The sequence below is a fragment of the Phodopus roborovskii genome, unplaced genomic scaffold (genome assembly GCF_943737965.1).
Source record: "Phodopus roborovskii unplaced genomic scaffold, PHOROB, whole genome shotgun sequence".
Taxonomy (NCBI): domain Eukaryota; kingdom Metazoa; phylum Chordata; class Mammalia; order Rodentia; family Cricetidae; genus Phodopus; species Phodopus roborovskii.
This window is the reverse complement of record NW_026125934.1, coordinates 365,199-379,488: the sequence shown is the minus strand read 5'-3', so window position 1 is coordinate 379,488 and position 14,290 is coordinate 365,199.

Here is a 14,290-nt window from a genome sequence, read left to right as displayed (position 1 = left end):
ATTGATTGGATTCATTGATCCTGCCCCCTCTTGTCCCCCTTTTAACTTTCTTATTTTGGTTTACCTTTCTTAGCTACCATGTCCAGACAGGGAACTCACATTGATTAGATGCCTTTTACAATTAAGTGTACTTAAGAAATGATGTGCAGTGCTAAATTGCTCTCACTTTTCCTGACCTTGCATCATTCAAAATAACAGGGGCCAGTAAGATGGACATCTGGGCTATATAAATGCCTGAAACAAGCAGGGTGGAGAGGGAGAAGAGCGATGAGCAAAGATGCTCTTGTAAACTCAGTGTCCTGAGCCTAGGAAATAGCTGCTTAGAGATTTTACTGGCCCTTTATGGTGCTGCAATAATTCCTTGGTGCTCAAGAGTTATAAGCCCCCAATTCGATTTACTTCTATTTTTTCTTTTCATTAGTACCTAAATAATCTGTTGGGATTAGTTTCAACTGATTGCACAGTCACGCAGCCTGAGAGGAAAAAATGTGAAGATTCCTAAGGAAGTCCCCTTTCTTCTTCGTCCATTCACAAATAATTCTTCTCCCTCTTCACTCAGTGACAAAGAATTTCAGAATCAATTAGAGACAACACTTCAAATGAGGCTAAGTCCATAAGGGAGGAGTGTGGCTAGTTAAATTCCTATCAAGAACTAAATTTTCTTATACTGTCTATTAAGTTAGAAAAGGTCCTCACTGTCTTGTGTCTTCTTATTACAAAGAAGAGAACCGAGGAATGACTCATCCAAAATCGTTTTTGTTGCTAATTCTTTTCTGAAACAGCTTAAATTGAGAACATCTTCAGAGCACTTACAAGTTTTTAACCATAAATCACTTCTGGGTTATCTAAAAACCTTCTATTACTACAAGGCAACCAATCACTAAAAGAATTAAAGATGGTAGGTCTATCTACCAAATACCCAAGACCCAAAATACACAATTTATTTGGCTCTGGCTGGTAACACTTACCAAAAGTCCATTTATGTTATTTTCTGTCCACTCAGTATCTAGCAAGGTGCCTGCCTCACAGAAACTAGTCAGAAAATGTTTCTTGAATGACTGAATCTCTCCAGAAACATGGAAGGCTTTCCATGGCCCCTTTCCTGCTCTCTTACCATGATTCATGTGTATACATTGCTTAGAAAGCTGCCAAGCTTACATGTTTGGTCTAGCATGGGACTGAGGATGCTATTAGTTCTCAGAGATGCAAATTACTCCAATAAGTAACTTACGATGGAATCCATAAAATTCCCTGGACCATAATCAGAGGTACCCAGACTAAGCAAAGATTTTACAAAAGAAGACCATGAATTCAGTCTGTCTTTGGAGTTCAGCTCCACCAACTTCTATCACTATGTATTATGGGCAACTTAACATGGTGTATGTATGTTCTAAGTCATGGACTAGCACACCTTTCACTCTCTCAGGAGGAATCATCTGGCTGTGGGCACACAGGGTAAGAATACAGAAGACACTATAGAGTTTTGAATAGGCCCCTTGCACATGTGTAATTTGTGGGAAGGAGGTAGTAACAATGTAACTTGTCAAGATCTGCCTTTGGCATAAAAGTATTCACTCCCACCCGGGGCTACCTCCTTGCATTCTTCCTTTGCTGATATGCCTGCACTCACCTGCAGGGGCTGGGCACACACTCAGCCCCTGACCCCCAAGTATGCCTACCTCTCAGGCTGTCTCAGTTAGGTCAAACTGCTTATGTCTCCTGTGTTCTTGGCAGAAGCTTTCAGTCAGGGATGACAGTGGAGAGACAGGATAGCCCTTGAGGCAGGGCTACCTTCAGATCCAGATGGAAACAAGATCCTACAGCTAAACCCACTCCTTTGGCTTATGGCATAGCATTGGCTGGCAGTCCAGAGAGACTTCTGTTAGCCTGAACCAATGAAAAGGGGCCAAAGATAAAATCTCTCTAGCCATTAAAGAGATACGTCCACCTCAAGATCATTCACCTCAAAGTTCTCTCATTGGCTTAGAATAGAATGCTGGCAGCCAGGCCATCCTGTACTGAGCAGGCACCTACGTAGGCATGCAACCAGGCACAGCCTGCTTCTGGGCACTCAGGGGACAGGCAGAAAGAGGAGGAGGTATCAAGATCCTCACTATGCTTAAGTGGTGACATCTTGAGAACCCACCCACTTCTCCTTTCTGTGTCTCTCTCCTCAGACTGGGCCTGCTTGCTCTCCTGGTCCCATTCCCTAAAGGACTTCAATTCTCAGGTATGGTGGTGACTGACAACGCAGGGTAAGACGTAGCCTTTTCTCTGAGTTATTTGCATTGTCATAGAGGAATTTGAAAGGAAGTGATGATCCAAAAAATCATAGGTCCATAGGATTTAGATGCCAAAGGGAACTTTGGTACAGTTCCCATTTTACAGATAGGTAAGAGAACTGAGGTGAACTCTGAGAGGTAATGCAATTTGCTTCAAGGCATACAGCTGATTAGTTGTAGGTATCTTAACACAAGAAAGGACATCTTGGATGCATCACAAATGCACATGATATATATATATATATTCACTCATACCATTGATATTTTGCCCCTGAGGAATTTCTAGTTACACTATGGGAGGTCTTCAGGTCACAAATGTGGCTTATTTGCTTTTATCTATCTTTGTGTCTTCGGTAGAAGGGGGCTTATGCCCTGTTTCCTACCGACACTCTGTTCTTGTGGTTACCAAGACACAGTAGTGAATTGAGTGTGACCAAGTCTGGAGTCATGTAACCAGCTGCCTACCTAAGAAGTTGTCCAACTGGGGACCCTGCCCTTCACATTATGAATTGTGAGCTGTCACTGTACAATATGTAGCAAAAAGCCAATTCTAAATGGCAGAAGCTTTGAGCCTAAGCAATTGTTCTATTAACATGACTGATTCACTCTTCATGCATCTATTTTCCAAATCCCTTTCAAGTAAGAAACCTGGTTTTACTTGATCATACAGAAAATGGCCCTTTGAAGAGTGCCAACCTGGCCATGGGTAGACTTGGTTTTTTCACTTTTCTAATGTAGCTTTCCTTTGGTTCAGTTTCACCAATGCCTCCCTTTCCTCGCCTTCCCTGTTTATCCTTTAAAGAACAATGTAAATCCTTTCTTGTCTGTAAGCCTTCCTTTCTAGCCATATCAATCTCTCCTGCCTTTGGATTCTCCCTGTCTTTCCTGCCAATCTTTCTAAATGAAATTAAATTATATTCCATTTTGCGTTTCTCCCTATTGGATCATGTACATGTCTTGTCTTCTTACTCAGACTAGATTCCACAAAGACAGGGCACACATTCTATTTTAAGTGTGACCACTGTGGCTGCTGGACATTCAAACTACACTAGCTTTAGTGCTAAAATGAGACAAGTCCTGAATATATTGAGAGTACAACTCAAAGCACAAAACTCTATGATCAAAATTTTATGAAAGGAATGAAAACAAAAGCAAACAAGGAAGAAATCTACTGAAATGTGTAAGAAATGGGATGATAAGTGAGTTTAGACTTTCATATAGTAATCTGACTGCTTAAATTTTTAACAATGACTATGTATTACTTCTGTGAAAAATAATATATATATATGAAAATATATATATATGTAATTTTTTAAAAGGAATAAGAGATTTGTTGGGCCTCAAAAGTAGAATAGAAAGAGGTGGTGGGTCATCTCATGAATGTCCTCTTCTCTTATTTTATGGTTGAAGACCTCGGGCACTGTTGTGGGAGGCTCCAAACTTGTGAGTTATCATGTATGCCTTCTAGAAGCTTTGAATCTGAATTTTTTCTAACTCCTAAAATGCATCTACCTGACTGGATTTCTTCTCCAGGCATTGTTCTGAGAGTAGTTGTGTGATCTTCTCTTACTGGGGTTTACCATAATTTGCTGGTGTCTTCTGAATGGGAAAGCGTGACAATTTAATTTGAATTTATGCTCTTCTCCCTTATCAATCTCTTTTGGAAGCTTTGCTTTGACTCTGGAACATGCCAGAACAATAGAACATAGTACTCCTATTCTCAGATAGCTGGAAGTAAATATATATCCCTCTATGTTGAACAATCAACATGAACTCACTGAATTCTGAATACTGCTGTGAAGGGAGTCTTACACAGCCCAACAGAATAGGCTCAAGTACCTGCAATGCCAACATACCTCTTCTAGTTAGGCCTACATTACCCACAGCCAGGGAACAGACTTGTAGTTTTTCGTAAGTGTCTACTGATTGAATAACACAAGATGTGTGACAGGCCATTTATTTTCTGGTAGCAGATTTACTTGGGATGGATTTCTCCAATATTGTTCCTCTTGCCAGCAATTAAATTTCATTCCTTAGAACTGGGCACTCTTAGTTAGAGTTATAAACCCTCGCTTAATGTGCATTTCTCACTTATTTGGAAAGACAATCACATATAATGAATGCATTACACCCATTTTTATTATTATCTTCCTGCTTATCTGCTTTTAAAAAGAAAACAGGGGCTTCTTACTACAATTTCTATGTCTTTTCTATGTTTAAAGACAAGGTCTTGCTTTGTAGCCCAGACTGGCTGATAACTTTCTAGGTTGGCCAGGCTGGCTTAAACTCATGGCAACCCTTCTGCCTCAGCCTTCACAGTGCTGGGATTTCACAAGCCTGGCTAATTTCTATTTTTACAAAAACACAAAGAACTGAAAACAACAACAAAGTTTGACACTAAAACTCGTTTTAACTTACCCCAAGATTTATCCTGATTGTCACGTAAAAATATTGAGTTTCCATCCTACTTAGCATAAATATTCACACATTTCTTAACAAAAATATGAACATGTTTGGTCATATGAGCTATGTAACTATCTGGCAAATATATTATATGGTAAATGCAAATATGGGTGCTTATCTTGATAACACCTTTCAATGTCAAAATTCGGAAATGTATCTGGCTCCAAAAGTTTTTGATAAGGCACTTTAGTGTCTTAGATTTTAGAATGAGGTACTGGTGGAGACTCTACTCAAGTTGGCCAGAAGATGCTTCAGAGTGTAAAAAGTAGGCACTGAAGTCTTTAGAGAGTAGAGCTTGCTGAGGTTCAGAAAAAGAAACCTAGTTTGGTCCCTTAGCCATTAGTCTCAAGGGCATGAAGAAGACTGCAAACAGAATACTAGAGTTGTGGTGGGGGGAGACAGAGCTGCAATGGAGCCAGTATAATTTGGGAACATGGAAAATGAGTAGGGTTCTAAAAAATAGAAGATGCATGGCGCCACTGACTTCAGTTGGCTGACATCTGTTAGATACAGCTTTGGTTCAGACTGGCTTTAAAGATGAAATATCACTGTAGACAGATACAAAGACAAAAAAAGAGCCTCAAATCCCATTACCAGGAGTGTGAGAAGATGAGCAGTGTGAGAGGATGTGTGGCCTGAGACAATGGTGCCTTTGACTTTGTCTTGCCTCTGTTTTAAAGCATTCTCTTAAAATATACTACACAGAAAGAAAAAATAAAGAACATAAATCATTGGTGTACAGCTTATTAACTGAAAGTCCAGTGATATCTGTTACCCAAGTGGAAAATAGAATACTACTGTTGGTCATCATGGTGCATGCATGTCTGTAATCTCAGCATTTGGAAATCTCCATGAGTTTAAGAACAGCCTAGGCTTCAAGGCCAGCCAGTCTAGAGCTGCATAGCAAGGCCTTACCTCACCTATCACAACAGAAACATAATATCAGCATTTCTGATTCCAAAATTATGCCTGCTTTCCTAACCTGAATCCCTTTAATCCCTTCTAAAAGATAATAACTCTTCTTTTTTACACAAACTGCTTTATTGTTTTTTATAGTCATACATTACAGCCTTAAATATTATGTTTGCTAGTCATTGCCCTTTATGCAATCATTTGGTATGTACTTCTTGGTATGTGGATTTTTTTAATCAATACTATTACTTGTAAGATTCATCCATATTGTTGCATGAAACTTCTGTTGTTCTGTCTTGTTGTATAATACTCCTTTTGTGACTGTGTCACTGTTGATTTATCCATTCTGGTAGACATGGAAAGCTAGATACTCCAGTTTAGAGTTATTTGGACTGACATCACTCTGAATATTTTTGTTTTTCTTTTGGTGCACATGTGCCTGTGTTTGTTAGGAGTGGGATAACTGAGTCATAGCATATGCACATGTTCCATTTTGGTAGCTGTTGCCAGTTTTCCAAAGTGTGCACCAATTTACACCCTTTCGTTGTGCCAAATCCTTATCAACACTGTTTTCAGATTTTGAAATTTTAATCATTCTGGTGGGTGTACAGTGGTATCTCACTGTGGTTTTAATGTGAAGTTCTCTGGTGACTAATAAGGTTGAGCATCTTTTCATATATTCATTGGACTTTTCTATATTCTCTTCCACGCAGTTCCTGTTTAAGCCTTCCATGCTTCTACTATGTTGTCATTTTCCTTATTAATTTGTAAGAGTTCTTTATAGATTTTATATGGACATTCTTTGATATAAATGTATGATAGCAAGCCCCCATCTCAATCACAGGTAAGTTCCCAGCACAGTGGCTTCTCAGTTAATACTTGTTGAGTCTCATCTCCACCACCCTAATGTTCATCAGTTTTCCTGAGCCCAAATGGTGCTGATTTTGCTAAGTCCTTTACAAGCTCACCCAGACACAGGGGAAGAGGATACATAACTAAGGCTGCAGAGCTGTTTTCTCTGTATCCCCTTCCTTCTTACAAGACTCATCTCTTCTAATCTATGTTTCCTGACTCTTCCTCCCTTCTTTCAAACCTTGCTTCCTCTTGAGGGCGCATTATTATTCACGGAATGAATAACAATGACCTTTGTCCAGTCATAATGCTAAAACTTTAGATTTGCCAGAAAGCATTCCTTCTAGGGGGAAAAAACCAACTTGGTGATCATGTAGTTTTCTTTCGAATCATAAGAAACTGGAAGCTCAGAGAAATTAAAGGACTTGCCCAAGATTATGCTTCAAATTTGGTATCCCAGCTAGGACTAGCTCTAAGGTCTCTTGCATGATTGCCATAGATTTTTCCCACTCCACTATGCTAAGAGAGTCAGGACACACATCTGCACATTGACTGAAGTGTTTTTTTCCTTCTGAAAGTGCTGTCTGTGTCTGTGTAACAACGTAATCGGTAGAGACGATGGCTCATGTCTGTCTGGACCCAGCTTGAGAGATCGCATCACCTCTGATACTTTCCCATCTCCTGGCTGTCAAAGCCTGAAGGACAACAAATGGCTTGAGTAATGAGATGAGTTAAGATAGTGTCTCCCACGCTGAATTATGTGCCAGTTCCAGGACTACAGGATTCTGCCACAATCCATTTACACAAGAAATTAAATTGAAGATCGCAATGTAATATTCATATATTAAATCCTGGCGGACAATCAAAGTAATTAAGGCCAAATGCTCTGAATCATCCTGTGGCATCACGAACATTCTATTGCTGGATTTTTAGAAAGACTTATTTCTACAACCAATTATCTTGGAAATCATTATGGCTCCTTTGGAATGTGAATAATTTGAAAGCCACCTTCGTATACAGTAATACCTGAATCCTCTCACCTCTGTGAAAAAAAATTCTTTTAGGTAGGGGCATTAGAAAGGCAAAGGAAGAGATTTCCAAGGGAAGAGAATTAGAGAATAGGAGTTTTGTTCTCTTTGCTTTGCTTTATAAAAGGGGTGGGTATATTTTATCCTAAGTTGAAGCAGTTAAGAGTGAAACAGGCTACTGGGCTAATGTCAGCTACAGAGTGATCTGCTTGCTGTATTGCTCCCTGGCTCTTAAGAGCACATTCTACTGTTTTCACAGAAGGGCATGGAGGAATGGGGATTGCTTCTTTTTATCCCTTATGTGATGTATATGGAGTTAACATTTATACCTCCCTTAGCCTACCCCACCAAAGATTCCCTTGTCTCTTAGAGTCTCTCTAGCTACACTTGTACCTCATCTTTCAGTCTTAGTTCTCAATTCCTCTTTTTTCTACATCTCTTTTAAAATGCTCATTGTAAATTCCTTAAACCGTGTGTTGGTCCATAAATCTTTCACAGGCAGAGGTGCATCTGAATCTTCTCAGTGTTTCCACACTTAATCAAGTGTTTGAGTCAGGGAAGGTGCCTGTATATGGTTGTTGGATACAAGAAATGAGTGAACATTTAACAGTGTGCCCAAAACTCTTGCTGTTTGGGAATGATGGGATTAATGCCATGACAGCATCAAATAAAGTTTTTGTTTCCTTATCTTTCAGCAAAAGTCCAGATACTCTCTTAAACAATGTTCTCAAAACATTACCAACAAATGAAACCTCTTCACCAAGACTGGTTAACTAAAAGATAAACAAAACACATTCAACTAAATTGGTTTTTTGTTTGTTTGTTTGTTTTTGAGCTGTATTTACAAAGCAAATGATTGCACCTGAACTAATTACAAGACTTCTATGACTTTTGAGTACTGCATTTTTTTAAAAAGGCCTTTGAATCAACTATTTTGCCTGGGGTGGGAAATTACAAGTGTATACAACATTAATAGTCTTACCAAATTATTTCTTCTTGACCTATGTTTGTTGACATTAAGGAGCATTACTATTATGTGGCTTTACCTAAACTACTGCTCCCCTTCACTATACCACAACTTTGACTCCCAGATGAGCTATTGTTCCTAGCTCTAGTACAGAGGTTGGCACAGCAAAAACACTCTTTGCAGAATGAATTAATGAGTGAGACATAAGGAGGCAGAATCTTTAAGTGATGCTGTTCATCATCAAAGTAGAGACATACACTTTAGTTTCTCTGTGTAATCAGCAGACTACGGCAGTTCTAAGCCTTAAGACTGCCCTGATTCTGCCCACAAAATACTATTTCCCTCTAAAATACAGTTGTCTCACACTCCCATGTACCCAGCCAAGCCAGAAAGGGGTGATACTGCCTGCATGTCAGTACATGCCAGATGGACCCATGAACAGCCATCTGTGACTTATCTGGAAGGGGCTCTGGAGGCTATATGTTTCATATTGTCAGGGGTATAGCAGTCAGTATCAGAAGCTGTGCCAAGAAATATTGATATTGAACAAAATCAATAAACTGGGGCCAGAGCTAAATATTTATTGGGGCAGATAGTGACACCATGTTTGTCCAGAAAATCCAATCAACTTCTGTACAATTATTGTAGGTTTAGATTTGAATGAGTTAGTTCTTAGTCATAGAATCCCAGAATATCAGAGCTGGGAGCACCCTTAGAATTCGCCTGGCCCTGTTTACCCCTGAGGTTTTTAAACTTTTCTTATCAAGAAACACTTGGTAGGCAAGGAGATGTAGGCCATTTCTGTTAGTTTACCTGGGGTATAGGTCACATAGTTTAGTCTCATCTTATACAAACTGCAGAGGACTGTGATGTATACTGGAGAAAACACTAGTCTTGGACTTGAAGTCAAGACAGGTTACAATTCTGTCTTAGCTATAGGACTAGAAATTCTACCATTTACATCCATGCTTGAAGAGGCTTTTTGGATAGTCATTCAAGCTGGGGGTTGGGGAGGTGGACATCTGTTCCCAAGGAAGGGTGACATAGTAGCTAACAGACTGTTAGCAGGAGTGAGTTTATTTAAATAAATCACATTGTTACCAACTGTTACAAAGCTCAAAGGAAAATTCTGAGGGAACTAGAGAGAAGCCAGTATCTGGCATTGGAAAACTTCCTCAATGAAGTAGGGAGGAGTTGAGCTAAGGCTAAGCCTGCTCCTATCCTGGCTGCCTATCACTTCCTGTGGCCATTTTTTTCCAGTCACTGTCATCTCTGGCAGTAGTGTCTCAGTTTCTGCTTGGGTCCCCATTGTGGTTGGACTGGCTTTATTGATGCTTGACTGTTGTGAGGTCAGATTTGGACAAATGTCTTGCATCTTTTGACATCTATATATCTGGATTGTTGTCTTTCATGTGCCTACTTGCTAAAGGAACTCATTCATTCTGAGGCAAATAGGCACATGAAAGTTTCTGGAAAAGACAGGGGAGAGAGAGAGAGGGGATAGGAAGATGGAGAGAGAGAGAGAGAGAGACAGAGAGAGAGCGAGCGAGCGAGCACTGAATCTGTCCTCTGTAAAAGCAGCAAGTATTCGTAACTGCTGAGTCATCGCTCTAGCTTGTACAAGGGCATGAGTCTTCTAAACAAAAGTGGAAATCTAACCATTTTTAAGGTCAGGTTGGGGCATCACATTGAAATTGAATACGCTCTGCAATCAGGGCTGGGGGAGTCACAAGTGGGGGTAAATATTTCTCAGCCTTCTACGGATGTTTCTTCTTTCCATATTTCTCAGATTTCTTCATTTATTGTTTTTACCATCTCTTATCTACGTGCCTTTTCTTTTTATTGTCTCTTTATTTTTGATGATTCTATTTTTCTTTTTATATTTTTCTTATTTTTCTACGTTCACATCTTTCTCTTCTTCTGATGCTACTTGTTCCCCCAACACTTATATTTTTACATTCAATTCTTTTTCTATCCACCCTCCACTATCATCACAAACTTCCTTTCTGAGACTTTTGACTGTTCTTTTTTTTCCCCTCATTTTTTTTTTCTTTTTATTTCTCTTGAGCATACTTTCTGGCAGTTTCTTTTGCTTGAAACCTTTTATTCTTCATTTTTTCCTGTGGTGTTTCATTTTATTTATCTCATCTCTCTGCTCTTTATTTTATCTTTGTCTTTCTCTATTCCTTTACTTTTTATTTCTGCTGTCCATTCCTCTCATCTCTCTTTGAGGAGTTTCTAATATCTCAGAATGCCAGACTCTTTTGTGCTTTACTTCCTCCTCAAACATACTTTGTTAAATTATTATTATTTAATTTTTTTCTTATTTTACATATTGATCCCAGGTCCCTCTCCTTCCCATCCTTCCATGCCGCCTATCCCTTCTCTCCCCCCACTCCACAGGGAGGGTGATGCCTTCCAGGAGGGGTCATCAAAATCTGTCATTTGGAGTAGGGACTAGGCCCTCCCTCCTGTCTCTAGGCTAAGGGAGTATCCCTCTGTGTGAAATGAGCTCCCAAAATCAGTTCCTTTGATTTCTTTCTCTACAGCAGAGACGTGGGCGTGTTTGCTTTTGTTTGTTTGTTTTTTTTCTCCTCCAGGTATACATATAATTTTGAACCTTTTGTAAATAATAATTTTGAACATAAAGATGCCTGAAATTCATTAAAGATACAATTTCAAAGTTATACATTTTAACTGGGATATATGAGCCTTGGCCCATACCTTTAATCCATCACAGCAGAGGCAGAAGCAGGTATTTCTCTTGATTTCCTCAAACATACTTTAAGCATCAAGAGGGGCCAGGAATTACTCCTGTATACCCTGCGCTAAACTGTGGGTGGGTAAATTCATTAACTATCTTCTCACAGGTGGATGGGATTGTTGCTGCTCCAGGAACCTAATCTCTCCATGCGTATTCCCCACACACAAGGACCCTATCTGCACAGTCACTGTGTAACTCTAGTCACTGCTTGCATTCCCTGCACGTTCCTTGCAGAGCGATGAGCCCCCAGGTGCAGTGGGAGAATTCATCAGAGTCCGACAGGGCTAACGATTTACTCCTGAGAAATAATCCATATCCGGATAATGGATCACCCACTACTCCCTGAGACCATTTGTCTTGGCACTTAAATGGCACCAGAATCCAGGGGCAGAGCCAGGACTTTATCCCAGGTTCATTGGTAGATGAATAGGCTGGAATAATAATGTTAAGGATTATGATAAGGAACACTTTGCATTTGTGTGGTGCTTTTAAGCTCTATAAATTTGGAGGAGATTAACCTTTCTTGGCTCGTCTCTCTTAAATTTCACACACTGGACCCTATTTGCAGATTCAAAAGCAAGGGACTTGAAGTGACTCCCTGGAGTCCTCCAGCTCTCTACTGGCAAAAAAAAATGATAGGAAAATTATTTTCTGACTTCTTGAGACTGTTCCCTTTGACTACTACATGGCTTCCTAATCCTTGGATTGTACTGTTTGTGTATGAGAAAGGAAGCCAGCGTCAAAAGACAGTATGCTAGTAGTTTATGGACATGTACAGGTTTGAATCTTGACTCTATTAGCTAGCTGCATAGTCTTTGGCAGGTTGCTTAGTCACTCGGAACCTGAATGTCCTTCTCCATGAAGTGGGGATCTTAATAGCCCTTTTTCATTGGACTATTATTGGGGATAAACAGAAATTCTTCACATAAAATGCTTATTGTAGTGCCTGGCTCATTGTAAAAACTCCATGAGTGTTAGATATGGTTATTACTACTGCCCATGTCTTTGCAGGATGCTAAGCAAACTCATACAAATGCATGAGAAAATTGGTCTGGAGGAGGGGAAGAGATAAGTGATGGATCAGCTTCTACAGTGTCCCTGAAGCCATCTATGGGGGAAGGGATTGGAAGGCTGAATTCTGATGGTGGCAGGAGCTAAGGCTTCTGTGGGCTCTGAAAACAGGCAAAATAAAGGAGGCTGGGGAGCTGCATTTAAGACCTTGACTATGTTTAAGATCGTAAATGTGCAACAGGATCGATCAATTGCTGACTTTAAATTGCAGTCGACTAAAATTCTTCTTCTCTGGCCTTAGCTGTCCCTGTTTCTGTGGGTTGGTTCCCATTTCCCCAGACTGGATAGGATGCTGTTTGGGGGAAATGCTAAATCCAAAAAAAAAAAAAAATATTGAAAGCGAGCACAGCACAAGCTAAAACTAAAAACAAAATAACTTGTGCAGGAGCCCTTTGTGTAAATGGTATTTCACTGTCCAAATATAAGGTTAATAATATTCCCAATAATAGTACTGACACAATCCTTAGAGCTCATTTTATGGAATGTAGCTGCTAGAAGTTGACACACCATTTAGGTGGACAGAAACATCCCCAGAGTCCATCTGCATTATGAATCTCAACTCACAGCTCTCCCTTCCCCCCTTATCAGGGACCTCACTCTCCCGAAGTCACACATATAATTTAGCCTTCAGTGAAATAATTCTGATGTTATGAGGCTTTCAGGAGAATGGATGCTGTGAGGAGGCGGGCAGTGTGGGTACCTCACTTCAAGCTGAAGGGCTCAAATCTTTTTAGAGATAAGGGTTTTGTCAAAGCCTGACAGTTTATTAATAATTATCTCAAGGGAAGAGAGACCCATGCTTATCAATTGTCACATGTTTAGTAAGAACTGTCTGATGATGTGGCTGAGGAGATAGACCACAGACTTAAAAGATTATTGACAATACTAAGCAATCTCTTCAATAAAGAGATTTGAGCACGGGGGGTGGGGGGGAGGGCATAAAGTCAGGATACTTGATGTCACATAGTAATTTGATCCTAATTTCACTATACTTTTAGAAAGGCAGCCCAATATCATTGAAAGAACATTGACTTTGGGTTAAGACCAACTTGACTTAAAATTTCACATATTTTACAAACTAACTAAAGAGTCCTTGAACAAGTTACTTAATTCCTATGAGGTGCAATTACCTTATGCATATATTGAGGCATAAATAATAGCACTAGGAGCACTCAATCATTGGTTCCTACAATTGTAATATACAAGGAGAAAGTCAAGGATTATTTAGAAATAGAAAGGTTTTCTTTTCCCTTTCAGCTCATTACATGCCTGACAGTAAATTTCATAGGAATGCAGACCAAAAAATTACATATGTAAATAATAATTATAATATCACTCTATAATACCTTTTGTATGCCTCCGTAGTATTACTCACTAGATTTGCTATGATCAAATTTACAGAACAATGAAATAGCAGAGGAGGCAAATTATATGCTCCTTGTGATCTTGGACTCCTTTCTGAGTTTCAGTTTTCCCATCTGTAGAATGTAGCTAAGAACACCTACTTCACAGTGCTTTCTGGAAATTTAATTAAAATGTGTATTAAAACACTTGGCATAGAATGGACTGAAAATAAATGCCTGCTCTATTTCACCACTTTCATTGGCAAAAATGGGAATAAGACAAAACCACCTGCACTGGGATATTATGAGTATGGTATCAAATAAATATACAGAAAATGCTTGTAAACTTTAAAATAATAGCCTTCATGGAACATTTGTTATGTATCAGGTAACACATAATTAGAAACTGCTAATCAATTAGGTTAACATTAATTGTCTTCTCTATTTAGTACATTATTTCGGGTACTGAGAATGATCTACAGAGACAAAGGTCAGCAGAAAGATGAGTTTCTCTACATAAGAGTAGAACACCTCGGATAAGACTCTGAGGGATAATTTGTTAAGAGTACCAGAGAAGGCTGTAGAAGCGGAAGAGAAAATCTACAGTG